The sequence below is a fragment of the Malania oleifera genome, chromosome 3 (genome assembly GCF_029873635.1).
Source record: "Malania oleifera isolate guangnan ecotype guangnan chromosome 3, ASM2987363v1, whole genome shotgun sequence".
In the NCBI taxonomy this organism is placed as follows: domain Eukaryota; kingdom Viridiplantae; phylum Streptophyta; class Magnoliopsida; order Santalales; family Ximeniaceae; genus Malania; species Malania oleifera.
The window spans coordinates 59,402,295-59,416,721 of NC_080419.1; the positions used below are offsets into that span (position 1 = coordinate 59,402,295).

General features: G+C 41.1%; 1 non-coding gene across 1 annotated transcript; it reads left to right on the plus strand.

Annotated features, from left to right (window-relative positions):
• The first annotated feature begins 2,074 nt into the window (after positions 1-2,074).
• Positions 2,075-2,180, plus strand: LOC131152482 (small nucleolar RNA R71). Its single transcript, XR_009135981.1, has one exon. It is a non-coding gene; the product is annotated as a small nucleolar RNA R71 (small nucleolar RNA).
• Positions 2,181-14,427: the final 12,247 nt, after the last annotated feature.

Sequence of the window (14,427 nt, forward strand, 5' to 3'; positions counted from 1 at the left end):
ACTGTCACTTGTCTTGTAGTAATGTTCGATTGGTAGCAAAGTAGTTCACAATATCATCAACTCGAGGGTCATATGACATGTCGGTGATTAGATAGGTGATGTTTAACATAGTCAATTCCGGCGGTCTTCATTGCTCATCACGGATCGGTATTTCATCTATCCCTGTGGACAGCTCATCAATTACCTCAAGTTGTCCAGGAGCTTCACTTTCACATGTACCATCCAAACCAACTGCTGAAAACAGCTCCAATGCATCCAAGTCATCCACCATATCTACTGTGTGTACCTTTGATTCCTCACGCCCAGTCGGCGTTTTATTAAACACGTTCATTTCCTGTGTCATGTTCTTGAACATAAGCTTGAGTACTCCACTTTGACAGTTGATTAAAGTGTTAGAAGTTGCAAGGAATGGTTGGCCAAGGATAACAGGGGCTTGATAGATGGTGGACACAGGTTGCTGCATTTTCAGAACAACAAAATCCACTAGGTAGTAGAATTTGTCGACCTGAATCAATACATCCTCAATGATGCCTTGTGGAGCTTTTACGGATCTGTCTGCTAACTGTAGCATCATATTTGTCTTCTTCAGTTCACCTAAACCTAGTTGTTTATATATCGAGAACGAGAGCAGATTCACACTGCTCCCCAAGTCAAGTAAAGCTCTCCCGATGCGAGATTCACCAATCAAGATCGAAATCGTGGGAGACCCAGGGTCTCTAAGTTTTTGTGGAGTTTGATTTAGTATCAACGTGCTGACTTGCTCAGTCAAGAAAGCCTTTTTCTTCACGTTTAATTTCCTTTTTATTGTACATAGGTCTTTCAGAAATTTTGTATATGCTGGGATTTGCTGTATGGCCTCTAGAAGTGGAATGTTGATCTTCATCTATTTGAATGTCTCCTGGATCTCCGTATGATACTTATTCTTTTGACCAGATGTCAATCGTTGAGGGTACGGTACCACAGGTTAGTATTCCTTAACTAGCTTATCCTTTTTATTATCTGACTTTGTTAAACTTGAGTTGGCCTCATTTGATTTTTCTTTTCCTTTATCTGTCTCAGCTGTCACCTTAGGTGCCGACGCGGCTGTTTGTTGGTTAGTGGGCATTTCAGGACAGGCAACTTCTTTTCCGCTTCACAAGGTAATAACTGCCTTTACTGACTCAAACGTATCCCCTGAAACGTGGTGCATCGATTGCTGTTGCTGTCTGTATACCTGGGGATTCGGCTGAGGTTGTGCAAGGAATTTCCCTTTTTCCATGGTGTTCAACTGTGTACTTATCTTATTCATGGCGTCTTTCAATCCACTGAATGATTGACTACTCTGATTGCTGGTCATGATGTGAATCTGCATGAATTTCTGAAACATGTTTGCCATTTGCGCCATACTATCTTCAAGATACTTCTTCGCTGGGATAGGAACAAGAGTTGGTTAAAATCCCGGTGGTGCGTAACTCTGAGAAATCTGTTGCGGCTGATAATGTGGTGGAGGAGCGGCAACTGGCTGATATGTCTGTTGTGGAGGTAGTGCATACGATTGAGGAACTTGTTGATACCGCGAGAATGATGGACCTGGCTGATCATTTTTCCATGGGAGGTTCGGATGATTCCACCATCCTGGGTTATAAGTGTTCGAGAGCGGCTGATTCTGCGTTGTGTTGACCCAATTTGCCGATGGTACCCGATCAGGTATACTCTTTTGCCATACTGGTAGGAATTGACAGTACTGAGGCCTATAGTCTGAAGTCTCACAGATAGTGCAAGCCTCAGATTTTGCTTTCTCTGATTCCATAACTTCTAGTTTCTTAGACAACGCAGCAACCAAAGCTTGTAAGTAGTCTCCTCTTTGACCTCGTATCGGCCTCCACCACTGATCACTGGGAGAGGTTGTACTGCTATCAGTGCCCGTTCAGGACGCGTGTTCAATTGCTAGGCAATCTCAGCTAGATAGTCTAAAAATGATAAGCCCTCATCTGGTTCCTTATGGAAGAACATCCCATTGCACATAGTATGGACAAATTATTTGCACACAGGGGTTAAAGCAGTAAAAAAATAGTTCACTAACCTCCAAGATTCGAATCCGTGATGTGGACATATGTTCATCAGGTCCTTGAATCTCTCCCAACATGCTTGGAATGTCTCGCCATATTTTTGCATGAACTGACTGATCTGCTCCTGCAGGTACTGAGTTCTCTGAAAAGGAAAGAACTTATGTAAGAACTCAAGCTGCATTTCAGCCCAGCTAGTAATAGAGTTAAGGTGCAAAGAATTAAACTAGATTTTTGCCTTGTCTTTCAGAGAAAAGGGAAACAAATGCAGTTTAATGTATTCATCAGTCCCAGCCCTATTAATGAAAGTGGTGCAAACCATCTCAAAATCTGGCAAGTGTTGGTACAGACTCTCAAAGTCCATCCCGTGAAACTGGGGAATCACAGATAATATGCCATGCTTAAGAGTGAAATTCGGTGCATCTTATGGCAACACAATGCATGGAGGTGTAGATGTGCGTGTAGGCTGTAGAAAATCTTCAAGTGTACGTGGTGCATGTGCAGCCATAGCTTCTTCGAAATAGTGGCCAAACAGATTATTCAACTCAAATTCAGAATCACTCTTAGGACTAACAGGTGAACAGTCAGATTCGGTGCGATGTGTATCCCTACTGGTGCTAGGTGAAAATCTACACAATCGATTCGAACTATCTCGAACTCAGGGCATCAAACGTCACAATGGCCAGTAGAAATCCACTAACACGGCAACAAATTTTTTTTTTTTTTCAATTTTCAATTTTTTTTTCTCTTTATTCGAAGAAAGAAAATTAGAAAATAATTGGGAAAACGCAAAATTCAAAATTAAAACTGGAAATCCCCACCAACGGCGCCAAAAACTTGACTCACTCGAAAAATGAGCAGCTCGAGAGCTATCCCAAGTATAGGAGTTACGTCGTGTAATATTCAGTTCAAGGGCTAGATCGTCTCCTCAGGGAATGCGTTTAATCTCTAATTTTACATTTTTCCAAATGAAAATAAAAATGCAGCGAACTCAGTTCAGATTCAGGATCTCAAGATTGTTCAATTTCACTTTTAACGAATTAAATAACACGTAAATTAAACCCTAAAACTAACATTCACTAAATTAAAAAGCAAGAATGGAAACCCTAGTCTACTTAAGGAAACACCAAAACACGCGCTAATTACAGATGGTAACTGAGAACATGAAAACTAAACACGCAATAATAGAGACTTAATCAAATTCAAACACATACGCAAACAGTAAAAATCAAACCTTTAACACGAACTTGAACCAAACGCAGCACAAAAGTAAATACTAAAAACTAAATAACATGTAACTAAAAACTAAGAATTAAGTACTAAATACATAATTAAATAAACTTCAAGTTCTCCCATAAAGCATAAATAAAAAATAACATTTAACTAACATAAAAGAAGAAGAAAGAGATAGAAAAGAGAGAGAGAGAGAGAGAGAGAGAGAGAGAGAGAGAGAGAGAGAGAGAGAGAGAGAGAGAGAGAGAGAGAGAGAGAGAGAGAGAGAAACATTAAAGTTCAAATTTTTCTTCAACATTAAGAAATCAATATCTAAATCTTAGAAAGCAAAGAAAATAAAATAGAAAGAAGAAGAGAGAGAGAGAAACAGAGCCGTGGAGACTGGTGGTCTTGCGGATGTGCTAGGCTGCAGAGGATGGAGGGCGGGCTGGTGTTGCTGCATTATTTGCTGGAGTTGTCTGGTAGGGATGGCTTCAGCTGGTGTGGTTGCTGTGCTTGCTGGAGTCTCTCGGGTGCTGGCAGCAGGTGGCTTTTGGGAGACAATAGAGGGAAATAAGGAGCTGAAGCTTGGAACAGGGGCCGTGTGCAGTGGAGTGCACGACTGGGCTGTGGGTTAAGAACTGAGGGAGAGGGAGAGATGCTGAGAGTTTAGGAGGAAAGAGAGTAGGGCAGAGAAACAGAGGATGAGAAAGGAGAAGAGAGAGTTGGGAATTAGAGAAAGAAAAAAATAAAATCAAGGAGAGAAGGAGGAAGAACAGGGAGAGAAAGAGAGGAGTGGTGTGCAGGGCACAAGGGAAAAGAAGGGGATGAAGAAGATTAAAAAGGGGATGGGAGGGTTGCCCTAAGATCCGTGACCCATATGGAGGATCCGACCCGGCCATGCATGGTTGGGTCACATCAAGAGCTTAAGCATATATATATATATTTTTTCTTTTTGTTTTTTCTTCATTTTTGCTCTCTACGATCACTGCTAAGTTTGACCTTTCTGGAGTTTGTTTTTCACAAAACTCAGAACACAGAAGTTGTAGATAATATTTTCCTCTTTCTCCAAAAATTTGAAAAGTCTCGATCAGAGCTCTGATGAAAAAGTTATGCATGAAATACGAACAGGTGTTGGTTTTGATTCCCGGGAATTTTCCTGCAATAAAAAATTACCAAAAATTCATAAATGGTGTAATAAAGTTCAAGAATGATAAATATGGCACTTTATTAAAATTTTGGATAAATTTGGACATTTAATTAAAAATATAAGCCGTAAAGACCAGATTAAAGTGCCCAATTACGCATTTTCGGCGCGTAATCAGTATCATCTCTATTTCGGTTGGAAAATCATATGTTGTATAAAATGGTAGTAATGAGATGATCATACCTGTATTTGTATTAAAATGTATTTCTCGAATTGAAAAGAATATGATTTGTTGTATACTCAAATCAGTGTGGAATGAACTATTGTATGTAAAATGTTCCAGGTTTTGTAAAATAGCTAGGGGCGGCTAATTACCATACACTGATGGGTATAGGAACATGAGCTCCAAAATGGTTCTAGGTTTTGTGAAATTTTGCTACATCTCGGCTAATTACCGTGGGCAAACGCCATGTCTCGGATAAATACTGTGGGCGAGAGTGTCCAACTCTATATTTGAGGGTGTGAAGTATCGCTAGTTTGTTCCAGCTGGTCACCGATGGGTGTGAGTGGACATCGTATTAGCATGATATCGCTGTGAGGATTTGGTTACAGCAGGGTATCGGGTGCTTGAGTTTGACGACACTGACCATATGTTTGGTATCGTATGTACTGGAATTGGATTGTGAAAATACATGAACTGTATTGTGTTTTATGTCAAAATAGCACTTGTATGCCATACACTGATATAACATGCTTTCTTCCTTACTGAGAGGTGTCTCACCCCGAATATACAAATATTTTTTCGGGTCTTCATGTAGTCGAAACTAGCATCACAGCGTCCAAGAGCGTGGGTGTCGGTTAGCTATGTAAAGTACTTAAGTAAGTACTGATTTTTGGTCACTGGGTTTTCATTGTTTGGTTTTGTATACACCCGGGGTATGTACTATATTTTGGAGCATAGACTCTAGTCATGTATAGACTCTGGTATGGTACGATGTATGTATTAGAAGGAATATTTCCAATGCGTATTTGATGTGTATAGATATGTATGTGAATGTGGATAGGGTGTACGTGTACCCCACGGGGTCGGACCCTCATTCAGTATAGTATCATGTATGTTTTAAATGATACAAACACATGTTAGATTACTAAAATCACACCTGGGGCGCATTTGTGGGTTCGAGGCGTGACAAACCTAAAGTGTCTTTGGGTGCTACTTAGAGTATATTTATTGCTTTCATTTCAATTTCTTGTACTAGTTTGTGCTTGGATTCTTTGAAGGCCTATGACAACCTTTGAGTTTTGGGTGCTGCCATGTAGATTAGCTGGTTCTTGGTTTTATTCCCGATCACTAATGAGAGGCCTTTGAGCTGTAATTGAAGCTATTTTTCAGTACATGTTCTTTTACTCTGCTTTGATTTAAATACTTGCATTTTAAATTTTCTATCTTTAATTTCCATGCCCTTTTATCTCTCTGATTGTGATGAAACCCTAGGGGATAGGATAACATAGATAGGGATTTAGAAACTTATACGTAATAGGATACGGTTCATGTATGGGTGTTCTCATGATTGTTGGATAGGGTATACCCTGGTTCCCGATCGTGCTCTAGATGATTGGTGCATCTTTGCTACCCTATGCCACTCAAATGATTCACTTAACTGTTTAGCCTAGTACAGATAGCTGACCGAACATTGCTATCGCGAACGACAACCTAAGCTTGATTCATAATCTGAGACCTGGTTTCTAGAAGTAGTGTTAACATAATATACTTGCTTTCGTAGTTTAGAAAACAATTCAAAGATCTCACCTTTTCCCCTTTTAATACAGAAACATAGGAAATTAGGCTAGAAGTGGTAAACAACTGCACTTGAGTCCCTGAGGATCGACACCCGACTTACTCATTGTTCTACTAAACTTGGGGTTAGTTAGGTTATAAATTTTATCTTTGGTAGTTAAGGACCCAAGCCTTGGCGAGCCTACCAAATTTTGACGCTGTTGCTAGGGACTCAGTTACGGTAGTAAGCCAATTTATAGTTTAGAGTACTACGTGCTTTGTTTTTCTTTGTTTTCTTTTGTTTTTATTTTTGTTTGATACTTTGAAGTCTTGATTGTGTGTTGCATATGTTTATGCTGGGTTTGTGCTCTTTGAATCCTAAGTTAGTGCCTATAGACCCTAAGATTGAGAGATCCCATAGGTCAATTAGGAAGTCTACCTCTAGTCCCGAGTTAGCCGAGTCATCTGAACCCAAAGTTATGGCTGAATGGCAACTAGTTCCCGCTTTTCATAACTTGGAACCTTAGGCTCCCCATCAACTTGTGGTAGAGGAGCAACCTTTTCGGCCTCTTAGAGACTACTACACACCCAATGCATACACCTTGCCGCCTTGCATCCGGTTTTCGGAGGTCGAGGCAGCACAATTTAAAATTAAGACTTTTATTATATCAATGCTTCCCAATTTCTTTGGGAATTCGACTTTAAATCCATACAAGCATCTAGATGAGTTTCTCGAAATCTATTCCATTATCCCTATAGCTCACTTTGGTGATGATGCCCTCCGTTTAAGGCTCTTCCCATTCTCTCTGAAAGATAAAGCCAAATATTAGCTGAATTCCTTAAAGCCAAATTCAATGACCAACTGGACCACCCTGCAACATGAATTCTTGAAAAAGTACTTCCCCATTGGGAAGACTGACCAGCTGAGAAAGGCAATCACCAGTTTCTCCTAATTGCATGGAGAACAATTTTTCAAGACGTAGGAGCGCTTTAAGGACCTCCTGCGTAAATGCCCACAGCACCAAGTCCCTAGGTGGCAATTAGTTCAGACCTTTTTTGAAGGATTAGTTGGGCGTGATAAAGCCATAGTAGATGCATCTTGTGGAGGTACTTTCCTCACAAAGCACGAGAAGGAGGCCTTAACTCTCATTGAGAACCTCGCCAAGAATTCTAAAAAATATGCTGTCGTTGCTTGTAGACCTTCCCAACCTTCCTCTTCCCATCCTAAGGGAGTCCATGAGTTAGCTGCGGGCCATGGCCTTGTGCCCACACTGCACATCATTGTGAATAAATTAGATCAGTTCTTGTCCTTAGGACAACAACCTTAGCTTGTGGCGTGTGTAGAGGTGTGTGTCATCTCCTCTGATCCCTCACTTACTTGTTATAATTGCCCCCATGCGCCTCCCCTGCCTGAGTTTGTGCAGAAGGAAGTTAAGGCCACCTATAATTGGTATGATATGCCGACCAATGATCCCTACTCCAACAAGTACAATTATAGGTGGGGTAAACATCCTAACTTCTCCTGGAAGCCACAAGCTTTGGGTTTTCAAACTCAAAGACCGTAGCAATCACCCACTACTCTACCTTCTCGCCCATTTCAGAATCCTCAAAATCCTCCCATGTCTACCCTTAGACAATCAGCATTTCAATCACCATCTCCTCCTCAGCCCCAATACGATAGATCTTTTCAGGAGATGGTGCTAAAAGTCCTTAAAGGCATCGGTGTTGATCGCCATGTTGATCAGGAATTACTCCACTCTCACTCCAAGTATATTCCCAAGCTAGAAGCCACCATGGGCCAACTAGCTACCTTTTTGAGTAGGAGAGATGAGGGTAAGTTGCCAAATCAGCCTCTAGTGAACCCTAAGGGTCAGTATGGGGTAGAATGTGAGTCGACTACTGGTCTTGCAACGTATCATGAGCAAGTCCAGGTTGTGACCATTTTAGAATTCTCAAAATCTTCCTATGTCTACCCCTAGACAATCAACATTTCAATCACCATCTCATCCTTAGCCCCAATATGATAGATCTTTTGAAGAGACGGTAATGAAAGCCCTTAAGGGCATCGAGGCTGATCGCCAAGTTGACTGGCAATTACTCCACTCTCACTCCCAGTCTATTGTCAAGCTAGAAGCCACCATGGGCCAACTAGCTACCTCTTTGAGTAGGAGAGATGAGGGTAAGTTGTCAAGTCAACCTCTTGTGAACCTTAAGGGTCAGTATGGGGTAGAATATGAGTCGGTTGCTGGGCCTTCAACATATCATGAGCAAGCCCAGGCTGTGACCATTAGTCAGAGTGGTAGGGAGGTAAATAATAAGGTTAGGGAGAAGTTAGACCAAGGAAAGGGTAGGGAGAAGATGAGGGAAGAACTCGATGATGAACCATGTAATCCTCCTTCTCCTAATTTGGTAGCTGATACCGAGACACCTTCCCCCTCCAATAATGGAACACTTTCCCATTATGTCCCTATAGTGGCATTCCTAACAGCTCTTTATGCACCCTTTAAATATTAGAAGGAACCAATACTGAGTCCATCATGGACACATTCAGGCAAGTCAAGGTAAATGTTTCTCTCTTAGATGCTATCAAGCAAGTGCCTGCGTATGCTAAGTTCCTCAAGGTCTTATGCACACAAAAGTGCAAGTCAAGGGTGCACATGAACAAGCAAGTAAGTCTGATCGAGCATATGAGCTCAATTCTTGTAGGTCATATTCCTCCAAAACTTAAAAATTGTGGCATTGCCACAATCTTGTGTGTAATTGGTGATTACACCATCGATAAGGCTCTTTTAGATTTGGGAGTGAGTGTGAACTTACTTCCTCATTCGGTCTACAAGAAATTCAATTCAGGAAAGGTGAAGCCCACCTTGACCACCTTGAGTTTTGTTGACCAATCAATGAAAAAGCCCTGAGGTGTGATAGAGGACACCTTGGTCAAAGTCGAAGAGTTCTATTATCTTGTTAACTTCGTTGTCTTGAATATGGAACTTGCCGACCCAACCAAGGATCCGATCCCTGTCCTATTAGGATGATCATTCTTAGCTATGACTAATGCATGCATTCAGTGTAGGACTGGGATCATGGATGTGTCCTTTGGAAACATGCAGCTTCGGCATAATGTATTTCACGCTTCCTAACATCCACCCAATGGCGTCCATGCTATGGATGTTGACATGATTGACTAATGTGTTGAGAAAGTGGCTCCCTTGATTTTGTGGAGGGACCCCTTTAAGGATATATTTTAGCCTGATAGCCCCTCCATATATGAACTGGAGAACCTATATGAGCAAATCTTTACCATTTATAACCCGATCTCTAGCTTTGAGGGATGACTTTGGGTAAGTGAGAAGTGGTTTAATAAGGAAATGGTGGAAGAAACCCTTATTTTCGAACCTGGGTGAGTTCGAAATGAACATTCATTACGTCTGGCTAAAGAAAGTAAACTTAGTGCTTTTGGGGTGTAACCCAATTGTATTTCTTCTTTTTCTTTCTTCCTCGAGTCCATGGGTTGTACATTATAGAGTAGGTAGGGTTTAGGGTCCTTAGAATAGGTTGTCGGTTATTTGACATGCGATTAGGGCGCGACCTGTAATGACCCTAAGTATAATGGTAATTAAATAATAATTAAGAGAGTAGAAAATGGAAGCAGGGAAAAGGGGGCACAGTAGGCTTGCATTCGTCGATGACGTTGCATTATGAGCTCGTCGACGAAGGTGAATTTCATCGACGAGAAGATACCGAGAGGATTTTTGGGCGACACTGAATTTTATCGACAAAGGGTAGAGTTCATCGACGAATTGCCTATTGACCTTGTCGACGAAGCCCTTAGTATAAATTGTGTGAAACTCAATTTTAACGCAGAAAAAAATCAGAAATCACTCCCTCTCTCTCTCTCTCTCTCTATGATTTCTCTCTCCTCTCTCTTCGATTTCAGCTCCGTTGTTCGCCGGATCGACGATCTGAGGCTACCATGACGATCCTGGGGAGGTTCTCTCCAAATCTACCGGAGCGGATCGTTGGTGGAAGCAAGTTGAAGTTCATCCCTAAGTTGAGGTAAGACTTTTTATGCCAAATTTGATCTTTTCACAGTTATAGGAAATGATACTCACGTGAAAATATTGAAGTTTAGTTCTTGGAGTTATTGTTTTTAGGGAGTTGAACAGGGAACCCTGCGAGTGTAGGGCCGGAATTTTTAGGGGGTTTCTCTCCAGTGTCAGGTAAGGGAATAAACTAAAACAGTTAATTTTTCATGCAAATTAGTATTATTTATCAGCAAATTAATTTTTAGGAAAGCATGTGATATATTTGAATATTATTGAGAAAATGTATATTTAGGAAAATATTGCTGTTATACAGGAAATGTAATTTTAGAATGAAATGTATGATTTTACTCAATAATGTGTGGCATGAACATTATTTCACGTGACAAGTATTATGTTATAGCAATTTTAAGAGTAAAACATGTTTTCAAGAATTATGAAATAATACAGTACATTATGATTTTGAAAATACATGATAATTGATTTATTTATTCAGAATGGTTTTTATGAAACGTTTGGCGCAAGGCCGTATTTACGAAATGATCGGCGCGAGGTCGTATTTATGAAATGTTCAGTGCGAGGCCGTATTTATGAAATTATAGAAAATGCTACCAATTCCTTTATGCTAAACGCTATATTATCATGAATTATATGTTATCGGAATTCGGATGTTAGTGTAGTTCAATTTTAGGAGCACGGTACCATAGCTGTAGAGATCAGATATCTATGTTCAGATTGGTGCTAACCACCCCACAAGGGGGTGGGAGATGGATAGTCGATGTGGCTTTTAGTGTAGAGTTGTAGACGTCCACTTGAAAATTCGGACCAGGGTCTGGTGGGCCCATCGTAGTTACAGACATTTTTGACTCGGTAGTGGTCAGCCAGCCATTATCGGGTCCCGCCTTCGGGCTGCACAACCCGTCATGGGGGGTAATACATGACATCAGCTAGCTATTCTTCTTGGGTATATTTTTAGTATTATTAGCTAAAACAAACATTTTATGAACAGAATGATTTATTAGAAAATACGAAAGTATATGATTATTTAGTATGTTATGATGAATGTTTATAGATATATGAAATGTACTGTATATGTATAATTGCATTAAATGTTCATGTTGCCACATAACTGTATTTAGTTTATTTTCCCTTACTGAGAAATGTCTCACCCCCGAACTTAAATAATTTTCAGGAAACCTAGGAGGACTGATGGATCGAGGCTGCTATTGAGATAGTGTAGTTCTACCCTGCTAGGAGGGTAAGTTTTTGATCTAGGAGCCATAGATTTGTGTGGTGGGTTCCTAGATATGAGTATATTTTGTATTTTTGGAAATTGTATATAAACATAGATATTTGGGAATGTAGCTAACTCTAGTATTTGGATTTTATGGTTACGAAAATGTGATTTAAATTTACTGCTGCTTAGGTATCTGCTGTGTATGACAGGTGTCCCTGATACCCACGGGTTTTGGTTGACTTTGTTATTAATTATGTTTTATTAAATGAATATTTAAGCAGGTTGTTACAGTTTGGTATCAGAGCCTAGGATGCTAGGTTCTGTGGATTTTAGAATGTAGTAGTAATAATATTAGAGTATAGGATAAGGGAATTTGAGGTCTAACTTTGTAGCTTAGAAGCAGGACTTCCGTGGTGGTTTGTGTGATTTTTCTGGGGTGACAATTTCAGGAAAGTCATGATAAACTATCGTCGGGTTGGGCATCTAGGTTGCAGTATTGTTCCTTGAATTAAGATCAGAAGAGATGAGTGAATTAGGAGTATATACTATATTGGTTGGGTGATAGTATAGTGAAGGGGTTCTGAGTTAAGTTATTTGTTTTTCAGGATGGACCCTGGTGGCAGTAGTGCCCACACTAGTGGGAATGAGGGTGTTAGGCCCTTAGGCGCTGCGGGCGGTGATTCAGATGCAGTTTTGCGCAGTGTAGCATAACAAGTTATAGCAGAAATTCCCAGGAGTTTAAGGGAACAGGGTGGTCTGTCGATGGGTCACGGTTGCTCGATAGAGAAATTCATAAAGATGAATCCTTTAGCTTTCTTAGGGGGAACAGATCCTGCAGTCGCTGAGAACTGAGTGCAGGAGAAAGAGAAAGTGTTTGCAGTGCTGCAGTGTTTTAAAAATGAATTGAAGATTGACAGCACTCCAGTAGTACGAGAATTTCTAGACGTTTTTCCAGAGGAGCTACCGGGGTTGCCACCTATGCGCAAGGTAGATTTTCCTATAGATGTACCTCCAGTGACTGCGCTGATCTCTAAGGTCCCGTATCGTATGGCTCCAGCTGAATTGGGAGAATTAAAGGAGAAGTTGTAGGATTTGCTGAACAAGGGGTTTATACAACCCAGTGTATCGCCATGGGGTGCTCCAGTTTTGTTCACAAAGAAGAAAGACGGGTCCATGAGGATGTGTATTGATTACGGGGAAATCAACAAGGTTACTATTAAGAATAAATATCCTCTAACCCGTATAGACGATTTGTTTGATTAGCTCCAGGGTACACGGGTATATTCCAAGATTGACCTCAGATCCGGCTATCATCAAGTGAGAGTAAAAGCGGAGGAAGTTGCGAAAACAGCCTTCAAGACCAGGTGTAGGCACTATGAATTTCTCGTTGTTCCGTTTGGTCTGACGAATGCCCCGACTGTGTTCATGGACTTGATAAACAGAGTTTTTCACCAGTATCTAGATTAGTTTGTAGTAGTTTTCATTGATGATATACTGGTGTACTTGAGGAGTTTTGAGGAGCATGAGGTGCATTTGAGGCAGGTGTTGCAGACTCTCAGGGAGGAGAAACTTTATGCTAAGTTTAGCAAGTGTGAGTTCTGGCTTGAGAAGGTGGCATTTTTAGGCCACGTGATCTCATGGGATGGTATTTCAGTGGATCCCAGCAAGATTGATGCGGTGGTAAATTGGGCTAGGCGGGGAAATGTGCAGGAAGTTAGAAGCTTCTTAGGACTGGCAGGTTATTACAGCCGTTTCGTTGAGGGATTTTCAGCTTTGTCAGGACCTCTCACGCGATTGACTAGGAAAAATGCCAAATTTTTGTGGGGTGAAGAATGTGAGCAGAGCTTCCAAGAATTAAAGTAGCGGCTCGTCACTGCACTAGTTCTGACGATTCCATCGGGAGGCAATGGTTATGTTATCTACACTGACACGTCTTTGAAAGGGTTTGGTTGTGTGGTGATGTAGCATGGTTGCGTGGTGGCGTATGCGTCCAGACAGTTGAAAGAATATGAAAAGAACTACCCTGCTCACGATCTGGAATTGGCTGCGGTTGTGCATGCACTGAAGATCTGGAGACATTACTTATATAGTGAGAAATGTAAAATATTTTTAGATCACAATAGCCTAAAGTACTTCTTTACATAGAAAGTATTGAATATGCGGCAAAGGAGGTGGTTGGAACTCATTAAGGATTACGACTGCACCATCAGTTAGCACCCAGGTAAAGCAAATGTGGTAGCTGATGCACTGAGCCGTAAATCAAGAGACACAGCACAGCTAGCAACGGTAGTTCAGCATCCGATTTTGATGGACTTAGAGAGACTCGATGTGAAATTAGTGGAAGATGATCCCCATGCACTTATTGCTAGTTTAATTGTACAACCCACATTATATGAAAGGATTAAAATTGCTCAGAGAGATGATCCAAAGTTAGTGGAGGTGCTTTCCAGGATACAGGATGGTCAGGGAGAGGAATTCAGTATTTCTGACGATGGGGCTCTGAGATTTCGCACCAGATTGTGTGTGCCTGCAGATGATAGCATCAGGAGGACGATTCTAGAGGAGGCACACAGATCTCTATACACAGTTCATCCTGGTAGTACGAAAATGTATAGGGATCTACGAGAGTATTTCTGGTGGAGTGGCATAAAGAGGGAGATAGCAGAGTTTGTGCAGTAGTGTTTGAGGTGCCAGTAGGTTAAGGTTGAGCACCAGAGACCGGCTGGTCATTTGCAGTCACTTTTCATTCCCGAGTGGAAGTGGGATCATGTATCCATGGATTTTTTACTGGACTGCCACCGGCGCTGCATGATCAGAATGCCATCTGGGTAATTGTTGATAGGCTAATGAAGACAGGGCACTTTCTGCCCATTAAGATTTGTTACCCTATGAATAGGTTAGAAGAGATTTACATACAGGAGATTTTTTGACCCCATGGAGTGCCAATATCCATAGTCTCGGACCGTGAT